We start from the raw sequence: 15,979 nt of genomic DNA on the forward strand, positions 1-15,979 counted from the left end.
ATACACATTAAATAGGTCATGAATTGCACTTTTGAGTATCCACATTGAATCTTAATGTTTATTCCATTCCATTATTTTTACTGTGGTCCATTTATTTTGGCAATATCCTAGCTCCTCTGATTAAACATTATGGGTTTTGTTTTACAAATAGGTAATATGGTAGCCAAACCAATGCTTTGGCAGAGATATTGCCCAGGATGCCAAGCCCGTTGCTCTTTCCATTGCCATTTTTCCCTCATTTGTGGCAAGATTCCCTTCAATGGAAAAATATTCCAGGAATGCAGGTGCTCCAAGACAGGGTGGCATGGTGGGCCTATTGTCCATGTATGCTTATAGGCAGACCTCTACACCCCCCCCAAAGTGGGGGAGGGGGCACCTTTATGAATAATTTAGGTAATGACTCCCAGTGGCTACCAAGCACTTTGTGATTTTTCCAAACGCATGAGGGCTATAGCACGGATTTTTCCTTGCCAAACCTAAATAACTTACATTGTAGTCCCAATCTGAAAGGCTGTCTGTGGAAATGTGGTGAGAAGGATTCCCAACATCGGGTATCTACTTTGATGCCAGTTCCACCAACAGTGGGGTTGTTAAAAAGAACTTCCTGATGGCGGAGCTTCTGGTAGCTATGTCACAGGGAACTCCACATTTCCCCACATGGATGTGGAATGCGGACAAAAGGAATCCCATGACTACTGCTCCTGAGCGGACCCTACAGACTGTGCGTTAAATCATTGGTAACCTCGTAGGTTACACAAACACCAAAACTGGGTGGACCCCATAGAATGTTCATTAATTAACTTTGATATCTTGAGCTACAGGTATGCTGCTTCTAAGGTGCAACCCAAAGATATCTGTGTACACCACCTGTGACCACCGGAGAGCTGCTTCTCCCTCTTTCACTCACACACCACACTTTGATGGACCAGATAGTGAGAGGCCAAAACCTTGATGTCTCTAACTCATCAGATTTATATGGAGCATATGGCTTTTAAATGCACTCAAATCGATGCATATCTACTGATTGTGGTAATACCTTTTACTTGTTCTCTCCTTCCATTTAATCCAGAAAAACACACCAACATCTCTCAACCTGCCATGCTAGCCATTACCCACTCCCTTCTAACATTCCTAGCATTCTGCACCCTCAAACTCCTTCTCCATTTTCTTCTCCAAACTTGCCTCACCCAAAAACATCCTATCTTCTACCCGATCCTATCCTCTCTCTAACTTTGAAAATCCGCCATCTTTCTGCTCTAAACAACACTGCACAAACAACAATCTAACTTTCCCATATTGTCACTGTCACCCTCTTCTGCCACTACTTCCATCTTCATCAAGTTCCTCTAGCTTCCCCTCTCCCAAGGATCATCACTGAGGCCCTCACTCATGACCAACACCCTCCCTTGTTCTTTTGTGCTGCACCCCTCTGAACCATTCTCTGCCAGCCCCCACAGACTTCATAAACTTCATAAACTTACTGAGCCACTCCTCCTCAAGTCAACTGCACACACCAATACTGCTATTCTACTATGATGTTGCATGTCTACCTTTACTTCTTGTCTACAGGAACACTATAACCACCACTCTCACACACTCCACAGCCTGTCTGCAATACCGCCCTTCTCTGCCTTACCATCCCTGTTGACATCTATTCTATACCCATTTATGAATTTATTACACTTGAATAGTTTCTTTACTCACATTCACCTCACCCACCATCTCCATTCTGCTGAATCTTTTGGCAGAACTTGTTTACAACTTGTAGATGACGCTTAGGACCCCATGTACCAAGGTGAAACTGCAAATCACTTGGGACCTCATTACGACCCCGGTGTTCTTCAGACCGCCAGGACTGCGGTGGCAGTCTGACTGCCGCCAAAGCAGTGGTTCGAGCGCTTCGGTGATGGTCAGACCGCCACATTATGACCGTGGCGGTTGGGCCACGGTTGGACTGCCAGTAACCCCAGATTCCCCCCACTGGAGGGACTGGCGGTGCTGGCGGTGCTGGCGGTCCTAATCCACCAGGGCAGCACTGTATGCAGCACCGCCCTGGGGATTACGACCCCCATCTCCACCAGCTTTTACTTGGAAGTTGCACCATCATGTAAAAGTAGGGGGAGATGGGGTGGAGGGGGCCCCCAAAAACAGTCCCATCGTGCTTATCACTGTCATCACTGCAGCCAGTGAAAAGCGTGATGGGTGTTGTTGCACCCTACACAGCGCAACATTGCCGCCGGCTCAATTATGAGCCGACGTCAATGTTGTGGGTTGTTCCCCACTGGGCCAGCGGGCAGACACACCATTTTCGCCCGCTGACCCAGCGGGGACCTTGTAATGGGATCCCCTAGAAGACGGCTGCACTGGCGGCAACCTGACCACTGGAGTTTGGCAGGAGTCCTTTTCCACCCGCCAAACTCGTAATGACCTCCTTGGTGTTTCTTGGTGTTTGTGAGTTCAGCTATAATTTTCTAGTTAAGGAATGGAATTGGGGTCTAGAGGTATTATAACAGAGTTTGCAAACAAACTGTTGCAAATTGCATGCTGAATTGTTGCAAGCATTATAATATTTGACTCACTACCCTATGTAGTAATGATTTGCAGGATGCTCGCAGAATGACTTGTTTAATAAACACTCATTCGGTAAGATACAATATGTCACCCCCTCTGAGATTGGCTGTAATTGCAGGGATGGTGACATGCATTACTACCATTTCTGAGATTGTCTTATAAACATTTTTCCAAAAGCAACCTGACTTCCTTAAAGGAACAGTGGATGCATTTAGTAAAGAAGAGTTTTCAGTTTTGGAAAACTTCAGAGTGAGGAGACAGTGGTCCCATAGATCACAGAGAGCTCCCCATGAGGCTGCTGCCTCGATTCAAAAAGGGGAATAGGTCCAACAGCGATCCTTCTCCTTTGTGAATCAGTTATTGCTGCAACCTGGATTGGTAATCACCAACCAGAATTACAGTCGCAAACCATAAATACGTACATTAATGAACTACAATTTGGAAAGGATGCCCCATATCACTTCCTTCAAACTTGCAATTTAGTAGTTATTTCTAAACTCATTTTACAATTCAGAAAAATACTTCTGATTCGCAAAATGGGATGAATACATATGGAAAAGGGTTTTGTGATCACAAACCCTGCCTTCTGTAGAATCAGAGACTTTACCATTGTACAACAGGCACTTGAATTTCACAGCACTCAATAACGAGGAACTGTTGTCTGCACCGGATGTTTTTATCCACACAATATCTCTAGTTTCCTTCAGAACCTAAAGCTCACATTGAAGTACATAGTTTACAACTGTTGGACTTTTGCTTATGCAGGGTCATCCCCAGACTTTTTTGCCTCCTGCCTCCTATATTTTTCTGACATGTTGCTGTTGGCTTTTCAACTCTGAGCACTTTACCACTGCTAACCAGTGCTAAAGTGCATATGCTCTCCTGTTTAAATTGTATGTAAGTGGTTTATCCATGATTGGCATATTTGATTTACTAGTAAGTCCCTAGTAAGGTGCACTAGAGGTGCCAGGGCCTGTAAATCAAATGCTACTAGTGGGCCTGCAGCACTGGTTGTGCCACCCACATAAGTAGCTCTGTAATCATGTCTCAGACCTGCCACTGCAGTGTCTGTGTGTGTATTTTTACACTGTAAATTCGACTTGGCAAGTGTACCCACTTGCCAGGCCTAAACCTTCCCTTTCCTTACATGTAAGGCACCCCTAAGGTATGCCCTAGGTAGCCCCAAGGGCAGGGTGCAGTGTATGGATAAGGTAGGACATATAGTAATGTGGTTTATATGTCCTGACAGTGAAATACTGCCAATTTCGTTTTCACTGTTGCAAGGTCTGTCTCTCTCTCATAGGATAATATGGGGGATACCTTTAAATATGATTAAAGTGTAGATTCCCCTAGAGAAGAGATGGACAGGTGGAGTTTGGGATCCCTGAACTCACAATTTAAAAATGCATCTTTTAGTAAAGTTGATTTTGAGATTGTGCGTTTGAAAATGCCACTTTTAGAAAGTGAGCATTTTCTTGCTTAAACCATTCTGTGACTCTGCCTTGTTTGTGGATTCCCTGTCTGGGTCAGTTGACAGTTGGGTTGTTTTTCACCTCACACCAGACAGTGACACAAAGGGAGCTGGGGTGTGATCTGCATTCCTGATTAGCCATCTCTGCTAGGAGGGAGGGGTGGAGTGGTCACTCTCATCTGAAAGGACTGTGCCTGCCTCTGACAATGCTGTCTCCAGCCCCCTGGTGTGTGTCTGAGGCCTTGCCTGGGCAAGGCAGGATCTCACAAGAAGGTGTGAGTCCCCTTTGAAGAAAGGTGACTTCAAAGACTAAAATGAGTATAAGAAGGGCACCCAAACTTACAAACTTTAGAAACACTTCTGGAATCAAGGGGAACCTCTGCCTGGAGAAGAGCTGATCGCTGAGGAACAAGTGCTGCCCTGCCTGTGACTGTGCTTTGTGGAGCTTTCCTGCAGTGCTGCTTCTGCCAGAGTAAGAGGGCAAAGACTGGACTTTGTGTGCCTTCCATCTTGAAGAAGAAATCTCCAAGGGCTTGATGTAGAGCTTGCCTCCTGTTGTTGAAGTCTCAGGGATAGCAAAGACTTCTTCCTGCCAGCACCTGGAGTCTCTGGAGAGACCCCTACTCTGCTCTGTGGTGCCCTTCCAGTTCCTGGGACCCTGAAAGGAGAGGCTGGCAGCCTAAGGACAAAAATACACGCACCGAGCGCCGTGCGGAGAAAAGATCGACGCGAATCCGATCGCGGCTGAGAAAACGACGCGACGCCGGTTCCGCAGCTGAGAAACGACGCCGCAGGAAACGCGACCGAAGAATCGACGCCCGGAGCAGGAGAAACGACGCGCAGCATCGCTGACGAAGGCTGAGAGATCGCAACCTGCGCCGCGGGACTTTCGGACCGTCGCGTGGCTGGCTGTTTCGACGCGCATCGCCGTGCCGAGTTGTTTTCGACGCATATAACCGTGCAGGGTTATTTTCGACGCGCACAGCCCGTGCGGGGTTATTTTTGACGCAAACCAGGTACATTTACACGCTAGCAGCGCTAGTGTGTTGTTACAACTACCTAAAGACTCTTTTTATTTTAAACCTTTTAAAAATCATAACTTGACTTGTGTATGTTGGATTTTTGTCGTTTTGGTCTTGTTTTGTCTAGATAAATATCTCCTATTTTTCTAAACTGGTGTTGTGTCATTTTGTAGTGTTTTCATTAAGTTACTGTGTGTGTTGGTACAAATACTTTACGCCCAGCACTCTGAGGTTAAGCCTACTGCTCTGCCAAGCTACCAAGGGGGTAAGCAGGGGTTAGCTGAGGGTGATTCTCTTTTATCCTAACTAGAGTGAGGGTCCTTGCTTGAACAGGGGGTAACCTGACTGTCAACCAAAGACCCCATTTCTAACATTGGTGACCAGCGGTCGGGATTTGGACTTGTATTTGTACTTGACATACAGTAAATAAGTGTACACTACTGTTTTGATCTCAGACCACTACGTGACCACATACTACTTGTCTTGTGATTCTGCTTTTTGTTCTCTGATGTCCTCCTGGAAGTATTGATGATATTTTTGGACTTTGTTTTTTGGTTGTGAAGCCTTTGCAGAAATGGAAGTCAATTTCTGGCACCTATCTATGTATAAAAAGTGGCAGCTTAAAGCATTCTGCATGGAAAGGGGACTGGCTGTGAACAAGGAATCCAGAAGGGAGGATCTTGAGTCAGCCCTGTTTCAGGATGAATTGAAACGTTGTCAGGCAACACCACCAAATGAGTCTGAGGAGGATAACTACTCTGAGGAGGAGGACTACTCCAAAGAGGAGGGCAGTGGCCCTGAGGAGGGAACAGAAAGAGATGATAGGCTCCTAGCTCGAATCCGGAGTCTGGAAGAGCTTAAGAGGGCCGAGGAGAAGAGAGCCTTAGTCCTGGCAGAAAAGAGGAGGGACTTAGAGATTAAAAAAATGATTTATGCTTACGAGCTTAAATTGAAAGAGCTGGAAGTCATGAGGGCTGAGTCCAGCTGGAATGGTGGCAGCAACAATTGTATATCCAGTGATGCTGCAGAAGTACACATGCCCAGAGAGGTGGTGCCCTACTTGAAGGAGGGAGTTAACACACGCCAGGAGGTTCAGGGGTATGAGGTAGCTCCAGTGATGCACAGGGTCCCTGAGGTGGATTGGGGAACTGGCATGGGGAGTCATATTCCTACTGGTGGGAGGGACACTCTACTGACTCTAGTTGAGAGTGACAGGGAGAGGGGTTCCCCCCAGGTAGAAGTCCTGGTTATGGAGTGTGAAGACCTCCCAGAAGAGTGTGGGTTGAGTGTCAGGGACAGTCAGGTACTGTCTCACCAGTCTCAGGAGGGTGATGTGGGGTGCTTTTTCAAAGCAGAGTCACTGGATGGTTGGGTGAAGGGTACTTTGGTTAATTCATGTGAGGGGCTGAGTGATGTAATTGCTGGAGAGCATATGTCTAGTCCTTATTTTCCAGAGCTATGCCAACACCAGGTGGAGTGTGAGTTCTCTGACCCCAGGGAGCTTACAATGGAGGCAGACTTCTGGGTGAGTACCAGAGAGTCTGAAGAGGCATTTGGGGGTGCTCCTGAGAGGAGTGGTCTAGGTAGTTCCCAACCAGGTGAGGTAGGGAAGGATTGTAGTGTCCCAGGTAGGTCCCAGTGTAGTGGGATGGGTGAGGGACCCCATGTCCAGTCTCAGAGGAGAGGGAATGGGGATGGGTTGAGGCCCAAGGTGCCCGAGATCCGGTCCCAGGTCCTGGAGGGTTCCCTGCGGGAACACCAGGAGGGGAGCCTAGCCTGTACCATAGGGCCATCTGTTGAGGGAGACCCCACAGTGTCAGGAGAACTTGGGGGGGCGGCTGTAGCCAGCGTCCCACCAGTTCTGGTGTCTGGCAGTACCACTCCTAGTGAGGGGGTGCAGAAGTCCAGACAGAGGGTTGAGAGGGGGTTGCGGACCCCAGTGGAGAACCTGGAGGGTCAGGGGTCAGCTCTGAGAGCAGAGCCCCCCATGAATGACCTTGGTGAGACCATTTCTGGGCTGGGGGGAATCCAGACTCTGTCACATGGGCAGAGGTCAGGAGACCTGCGCCAGCCAGACTCTTGTGTGGCCCTTCGGGACAGTGTGTCCCTTGAGGGGGGTAAGTGTGCCCCCCTGGAAGTCCTGGTGTGCCAGGCAATGGTTCAACCGCAGGGTGGTGACTCTGGGTTGAATGATCAGGTTCAGGGGGTAAACTCTGACCTGATGGGGGGTAAGTGTGCTCCCAAGGAAGTCCTGGTGTGCCAGGCAGTGGTTCAACCGCAGGGTGGTGACCCTGGGTTGGATGACCAGGTTCAGAGGGTAAACTCTGACCTGGTAGGGGGTAGGTATGCCCCCCAGGAAGTCCTGGTTTGCCAGGCAGTGATCCAGTCTGTGGGTACAGACCCTGGATTGGGAGGCCAGGTTAAGGGTGTCCCCCCTGACCTGGAGAAAGGGGCTACTGCTAACAGTGCCCCTGCCATGTTGTCTTCTGGGGGGGCCACTCCTAGTTGGGTGGTTCAGGACCCCAGAAGAGAGGGCCGGGGGAGGGAAGCCTCACCCCTGGCCCTGGTCCAACCTGAAGGTACAGACCCCAGGTTGGAGGATCAGTTGCAGGTTAACATCCCTGCACTGATGGAAGAATTGTGCAGGACTGCTTCTACAAGCACCCTGACAGTTTTTGACTCTGGGGGTGCCGCTTCTGCAGGGAGGGTACAGAGCCCCAGAGGGGAGGACCAGGGTCAGGTTGTCATCCCTGACCTGGTGGAAGAGAGAGTGGTCAAAGGGTGCCAGGCACCTGGGGCTACCACCCCCCACTCTCCACAGTCACAGTGGTTAGAGAGGCCTGAGGTCGGGCTCTCATCCCTGACAGTTGTCTGGGGCCACTGTGGCTTGCTGTCCTGGTGGACAGAGTTGCCCCTGGGGGGGGGAGGACGAGAGTCACACCCCGGGGGTGGAGTGGGCAACACCACTGTGTTGGCCCTGGTGGTACTATCTGCCCATTGCAATACATCTGTGAGCAAAGTAAAGTTAGGTGTTGCACAGATGGTGTCTGTAGATGTGGAGAAGGGTTCCCCATGGGTTAGCTTAGTGGGCCCTGAGAGTATGGACAGAGGGATCCAACTGGAGTCAGGAAGGCGTAGAACTGGAGCATGCCCCTGCTGTTGTGGGCCTGGGTCCCTGTTCTATCGCCCCAATCAGGGAAGTACATCAAGGTATTGATTGTTCTCCCCTGGCTTTAGGCTGGTAGGGGGTCGTGTTGGACTTTTGCTTATGCAGGGTCATCCCCAGACTTTTTTGCCTCCTGCCTCCTATATTTTTCTGACATGTTGCTGTTGGCTTTTCAACTCTGAGCACTTTACCACTGCTAACCAGTGCTAAAGTGCATATGCTCTCCTGTTTAAATTGTATGTAAGTGGTTTATCCATGATTGGCATATTTGATTTACTAGTAAGTCCCTAGTAAGGTGCACTAGAGGTGCCAGGGCCTGTAAATCAAATGCTACTAGTGGGCCTGCAGCACTGGTTGTGCCACCCACATAAGTAGCTCTGTAATCATGTCTCAGACCTGCCACTGCAGTGTCTGTGTGTGTATTTTTACACTGTAAATTCGACTTGGCAAGTGTACCCACTTGCCAGGCCTAAACCTTCCCTTTCCTTACATGTAAGGCACCCCTAAGGTATGCCCTAGGTAGCCCCAAGGGCAGGGTGCAGTGTATGGATAAGGTAGGACATATAGTAATGTGGTTTATATGTCCTGACAGTGAAATACTGCCAATTTCGTTTTCACTGTTGCAAGGTCTGTCTCTCTCTCATAGGATAATATGGGGGCTACCTTTAAATATGATTAAAGTGTAGATTCCCCTAGAGAAGAGATGGACAGGTGGAGTTTGGGATCCCTGAACTCACAATTTAAAAATGCATCTTTTAGTAAAGTTGATTTTGAGATTGTGCGTTTGAAAATGCCACTTTTAGAAAGTGAGCATTTTCTTGCTTAAACCATTCTGTGACTCTGCCTTGTTTGTGGATTCCCTGTCTGGGTCAGTTGACAGTTGGGTTGTTTTTCACCTCACACCAGACAGTGACACAAAGGGAGCTGGGGTGTGATCTGCATTCCTGATTAGCCATCTCTGCTAGGAGGGAGGGGTGGAGTGGTCACTCTCATCTGAAAGGACTGTGCCTGCCTCTGACAATGCTGTCTCCAGCCCCCTGGTGTGTGTCTGAGGCCTTGCCTGGGCAAGGCAGGATCTCACAAGAAGGTGTGAGTCCCCTTTGAAGAAAGGTGACTTCAAAGACTAAAATGAGTATAAGAAGGGCACCCAAACTTACAAACTTTAGAAACACTTCTGGAATCAAGGGGAACCTCTGCCTGGAGAAGAGCTGATCGCTGAGGAACAAGTGCTGCCCTGCCTGTGACTGTGCTTTGTGGAGCTTTCCTGCAGTGCTGCTTCTGCCAGAGTAAGAGGGCAAAGACTGGACTTTGTGTGCCTTCCATCTTGAAGAAGAAATCTCCAAGGGCTTGATGTAGAGCTTGCCTCCTGTTGTTGAAGTCTCAGGGATAGCAAAGACTTCTTCCTGCCAGCACCTGGAGTCTCTGGAGAGACCCCTACTCTGCTCTGTGGTGCCCTTCCAGTTCCTGGGACCCTGAAAGGAGAGGCTGGCAGCCTAAGGACAAAAATACACGCACCGAGCGCCGTGCGGAGAAAAGATCGACGCGAATCCGATCGCGGCTGAGAAAACGACGCGACGCCGGTTCCGCAGCTGAGAAACGACGCCGCAGGAAACGCGACCGAAGAATCGACGCCCGGAGCAGGAGAAACGACGCGCAGCATCGCTGACGAAGGCTGAGAGATCGCAACCTGCGCCGCGGGACTTTCGGACCGTCGCGTGGCTGGCTGTTTCGACGCGCATCGCCGTGCCGAGTTGTTTTCGACGCATATAACCGTGCAGGGTTATTTTCGACGCGCACAGCCCGTGCGGGGTTATTTTTGACGCAAACCAGGTACATTTACACGCTAGCAGCGCTAGTGTGTTGTTACAACTACCTAAAGACTCTTTTTATTTTAAACCTTTTAAAAATCATAACTTGACTTGTGTATGTTGGATTTTTGTCGTTTTGGTCTTGTTTTGTCTAGATAAATATCTCCTATTTTTCTAAACTGGTGTTGTGTCATTTTGTAGTGTTTTCATTAAGTTACTGTGTGTGTTGGTACAAATACTTTACGCCCAGCACTCTGAGGTTAAGCCTACTGCTCTGCCAAGCTACCAAGGGGGTAAGCAGGGGTTAGCTGAGGGTGATTCTCTTTTATCCTAACTAGAGTGAGGGTCCTTGCTTGAACAGGGGGTAACCTGACTGTCAACCAAAGACCCCATTTCTAACAACAACCTTTCTTTAAAGTTTGGAACCTACAGTAGCTCTAGCAATGGCAGCTGTAAGGTGTTTCAAATGCTTATGAGCTGCAGGCCATAGGTAGTAGATGCTACATTGGAGTTTTGTCACTGTTTGGGGATATGTTTGAGTTCTGGAACACACTGTGGAGCTGATTATGTCAGGCAGAGTAGTAAGATACAGCTCTGCCTGACCACTCGTGGCCTGGTGTTCCTCCACCCAGATTTCTTGGGTGCCAGATCTTCTGACCTGATTTATTCATCATAAATATCTGCCAGTATAAAATAGAATATTGAAAAACATTACAATAACATAGAATGTTCAGTCCATAAAAGCAGTCCATACACCATTTTCGTCCTCTTTTGTGTGCTGCTATTGAGCAGATCAGTACATGTATATTTTGGCTGTGACATACTGTTTAATTAGGATTGTGTCTATAATTTCTTTACTAAGATAATGTAGTCTGCAGCATTATTCCTAAATCCAATGTATGGCTTGTAATACACAGATAACTAGTGGTATTTATTAGAGTAGAGATAGTTTTGTAAGTTTTAGTTTTTTCTAATAGTCATTGTCAAATTTTACATTTATTGTTCTTTAAAACCGAACGATTTGTTTTTTTTTTAAAAAGGTTATATTTGAATTGGCGCAGTTTCTTTCTTGCGGAGTTGTTTTCCGCTTCAGTATGCTTTCTGCAATATTTTTATTTTTTGTGCTATTGGCCATACTGATTTAGTTTTGAAGCTCTGTGGACGTGGCCCCGCAACCGAGGATCACTTGGTTTTGTTGATCCTGCGCGCAACACCGCTTCCATTTGGGCGAGCGCATCGGGGCCAGAGTCAATGGTAGTTTCCTGCCGTTGAGATTTCTCAGCTCAGAGATGCGTTCACATAAAAGAGTCTTGTTGCTTAGGAACAGGGCTGCTTGCTGCGATTGCTGCAGGAGATTGGGCTAGTTTAGAAAACCACCAGCTGTTGTTTTTAAAGGAATTGAATCTGCGAGCTGCGATGTTAGGGAACGTTTTTTTCAAGTGAGGTTGCCGCCTCAGGGAAGATAGTGAGTGGGGTTTTAGCGAGCTCATTAAATTTTTTTCAATTAAATACTTTGGAAATTTCGGAATATTTATAATTTAAATATTGTAGGAGCAAGGTTATGGCTTTTTTAAAACTGTTGGAAAGAAATCACATAGGATGCATGGCTGTTAGAGGTGGTTCTCGGTTCTTGAATAGAGTTTATAGAAATACCTCTTTAAGAAAAAGGAACCAAAGCAATTGGTGCTCCACACAGAATTGGAGGGCATTGTCATAGAAGAGATAGAACAAATGTTAGAAAAAGGTGTGATACGGAAAGTGGCATTCTCAGAAGAAAAAGGCTTGTAAGTACTCTTTTCCTACTAGGAAGAAGGACAGAGGGTGGAGACCAGTTATACATTTGAGGGATTTAAATTAATTCATAATTTACAGACATTTTAAAATCGAGGGCATTCATTTTTTGTGGGATCTACTTCAGGAAGAAGACTAGTTGGTGAAAACGGATCTCATAGGTGCCTGTTTCACAATTCTTATGGGGGAGAGAGTTAAAATGTCCTAAGATTCAGATGGAAAGGAATCCTGTATAAGTTTGTATGTCTTCCATTTGTTTTATCCGCAGCTCCTTGGTGTTTTTCAAAAGTTTTGAAACCAGTAGTAGGATTTTTTAGGGAGAGAGATATTTGATTGATTATCTATTTGGATGACATTCTGATTATGGAACAGAATGTGAACAATTTAAAACAACAGATGGTGATTGTACAGAATTTGTTGGAATATCTAGGTTTCATATTGAATCTAGAGAAGTCAGTGTTAGTGCCAACCCAGAGATTGGAGTATCAGATTTTATGGTGGAAAAACAGATGTGTCAACTACAGTTACCACATAAAAATATAAAGAAGATAAAACAAGAGGCATCCTTCATTTTGAGGAAGAACAGGATCCAGTGGGAGGTCTAGCTCGAATCATTGGTCTGTTATCTTCTTCAATACAGGCGATATTTTCAGGCATGTTTTATTATTGGGCACTTTAAAGGTTAAAGACCTAAGGTTTGGCCAGAGGTCTTTGGTATTGAGACAAAGTAGAATTGGATCAGGAAGCCAGACTAGAATTAGAGTGGTGGAAGGGAAATTTGGAAGCGTGGAATGGAAGAGCTATTTTTTAGGGGGAAAAGTACATTTCATTCTGGAAACAGATGCGAGCAACTTAGGTTGGGAAGCCTTTTGTTTAGGACAAGGAACTGGAGGTTTGTGGAATGCAGAGGAGAGATGAAACCACATTAAATGCTTAGAGTTGCGAGCAGGTTTGTTTGCCATTCAGAGTTTCAATAAACAGTTGGAGGGTCATGTTATACTTTTGAAGATGGACAATATTTCGGCAGTAACTTATATCAACAAGTTAGGTGGAAAAAGGTCAAGGCAACTGTCAGATTTGGCACAAGAAAAGTGGGAATATTGTTTGGAGCACAATATAACATTACAAGCAGAGTATTTTCCAGGAATTTCAAATGTGATGGCAGATTGGAATTCGAGAATTCTGAGAGATTTCAGCAATTAGAAGTTGAGGGTGCATCTCTTTCAGAAGATTCAAGTAGCATGGGATCCCTTTGGAGTAGACCTTTTTGCATCTAGACTAACTTATCAGTTAGAGAGTTATATTAGTTGGAGGCCAGATTCGAGTGCAATAGCGATAAACGTATTCTGATACGCAGGTACACAGATTCTGATGGGTTATGCTTTCCCCCACTTTTCAATGATATAGAGAGTGTTGGGTCAGGTGAGGAGACAGGGATGTCAGATTGTTCTGTTGACCCTGCTTCAGAAAACACAACCTTGGTTTCCCACACTGTTGGAAATGTTGATCGAGATTCTGTATTTAATAATGTCATGGGAAGGACTCTTGAAGGGAATGGATCAAGAGGATCATCCTTTCATTCAAAATGCTTTACTGAACCTACTGCTATGGAAAATATCAGGTGTTCAGGGAGATTCTCAGGCCTTTCAGTAACAGCTTCATATTTACTCAATGAATCATGGGCACCAGGTACCAGGAAAAGATATTTAAGAGCAGGGACAGTGTGGGTATGTTGGTGAACGGGTGTGTTGGTGGATTTGGATCCCATACACGCTGATCAAGTAGAGGTGGCTAATTTTGTAGAGGACCTATTCCAAAAAGGTTTAACAGTTAATCGTTATAGATCAGCAATTGCTGCAGGACATTGTTTAATTCAGGGAATTTCCATTGGTAGGAGTCCTTTTGTGTGCAGAGTAATGAAAGGAATAAGGCTTAGAAGGCCTTCAAAGTCTAGATATCGTACTTTATGGGAGGTTAATGTAGTTTTGAAATTGTTTCAAGATTGGCCAAGCAATAGGTATCCAGGGACACAAGCGCTATCTTGGAAATACCAGCCTTGTTATTTTTAATTTCAGTTAGAAGGGTATCGATGTATGTGCATTGGAGGTTTCAAAGAGGTATTATCAACCACATGGTGTACGTTTTGAGATTGGGAAAAGAACACAAACTATGTCTAAGTCTGTATTTTGTCCAATTTTTTATGCCAGTTCAAAATTAATGGTGTCATACTAGCCCGCCTGAGCTATTATGGGTTTCCTCCTACAGCATTGTCTCCGGCTTGTAATTGAGCCTACGGCAGTGCTGTAGCCAGCAGAGTGCACCAGCACCCAAGCAATGTTCACTGTCTGCAAGCAGTCAGTGAACATTGGGAGGATGCTGGCCAGGGGGGGCCCTGCACTGCCCATGCCAAGTACCCCCTGGGGCCCCCTGCACCTGTTCTCAGCCAGCCTTTTCATGGCGGTGCTACTGCCATGAAACCGCTGGCAGAGAAGGTGGGTCGTAATCCCCAGGGCAGCACTGCTTGCAGCCCCGCCCTGGTGCATTAGGACTGCCACCATCCTCCAGACCGCCAGGATCTGAGATCCTGGTGGAGCTGGTGGTTTCTTGGCAGTCCAACCACAGGGTTCTAATGTGGAGGTCTATAGACCGTCATACTCGTAATCACCCCCTATTTGTTGTACTGTGTTTGAAGGAGTGTGAGACTAGAGTACTGGATAAGACATATCCGGGAGAAGATAAATTATTTATTTGGTATGATAAACCTTATTAAGGCGTTTCAAATTCTACAATTGATAGATGGGTAAAGTATGTAATGAAGAAAGCAGGTGTTGATTTGATTAAATTTACAGCTTGTGTGACAAGGGGTGTGATGGCAAACAAAGTCTTAATATCTGGAGGGCGTTTAGAAGATTTGTAAAGGCAGCAGATTGGTAGAATGTTGATAATTCTATTTTAAAGCAGAAACATGTTTCAAGCTGTGCTTTGAAAAGCTTTGAACATGCATAATACTGCCTCCTCTCATAAAATTGCAATTCTTAGAGGCTTACTGTGTAAAGATTCAAGATTATGTTAAAGGCAAGGAGGCTAGCATTATCTCAACCTCCCTTTCCTGTGAAATGAGGTTTTATGGGTTATATGATTCTTTGTTTTATTAATATTGTTGGAGTTTAATTATGGAACAATTTATATGAGATGAAAGGTTACAGTTTGTATATTATCAAGTTTGTAAGGTGTTTCTAAAGCTTGACGTATAAATGCAAGATTTATTTTCATTCATGTTTTTTATTTCATAGATATCGTGTTGCTTTACGGATAATGCATGGAGAAGTTTTGGTATTTTCAAACATATGACTTGAAGTTCAAACAAAAGTGGGAGAAAATGGTGGATGTAGTACTTTTATGGACTGAACATTCTATATTATTGAGATGTTTTTTAATGTTCCATTTTGGAAGCTTTTATATGGCTGCTCAGAAAGAGTGAATAAAAGATTTATGCATAATGCTAGCCTCCTTTTCTTGAATAAAATCTCAATTCTTTATACAGCAAACCGCTAAGAATGGCAATTCTCTACTTGGAATTATCTCATAACCTATAATCAGTGCCCAAGGCAACTTTGTCCACTGGTGAGATAACAACATTACCCAAATAGATTCAGTCTCCTCGGAGGTTTATTTTTTGTTTTATATATCAAACAGATTAATAAAAATTAGTTTTTGTCCTCAGTGTGGGATAACCAGTAGTTCGTTCGTGAATGAATGTCTTGAAATATGTGTTTAAATATTTAAATATGTGTTTATTTGTTAAAAAGCTTTTGCTCTGGGAAACTAGTCAGTAAAAACACCAGTATCGTCAGCATCATAATAAGAACGAATGCTGATATCTAGAAAAAGCTGAACAAGAGGTTGTTCACAAATAGTAAAAAGAATCAGAAACAAGAACCCTGTGCATTCCCCAGCTGACCACAAACACCACCAACACTGTCCCTGCACTTCCATTAGGTGAGAAAACAATTGTACCTAAAGGCCTACTACTTTGACACCTCCACTCGCTCTGCTATTTTAGAAAGTACAAGATGGTAGTTGAGGTTGTAAATTAGGGGGACAGGCCCTACATTTTAACAGGATGTCCAAAATCCAGTGGTCGAAGTGG

The 15,979-nt window shown here is 45.5% G+C and overlaps 1 protein-coding gene across 3 annotated transcripts in view; it reads right to left on the reverse strand.

The window, feature by feature from the left end:
• LOC138299408 (keratin, type I cytoskeletal 13-like) overlaps positions 1–15,979 on the reverse strand; it is a 106,050-nt gene that overhangs the window by 24,812 nt on the left and 65,259 nt on the right. The window lies entirely within an intron of this gene.

Source organism: Pleurodeles waltl, chromosome 6 (assembly GCF_031143425.1).
Source record: "Pleurodeles waltl isolate 20211129_DDA chromosome 6, aPleWal1.hap1.20221129, whole genome shotgun sequence".
NCBI lineage: Eukaryota > Metazoa > Chordata > Amphibia > Caudata > Salamandridae > Pleurodeles > Pleurodeles waltl.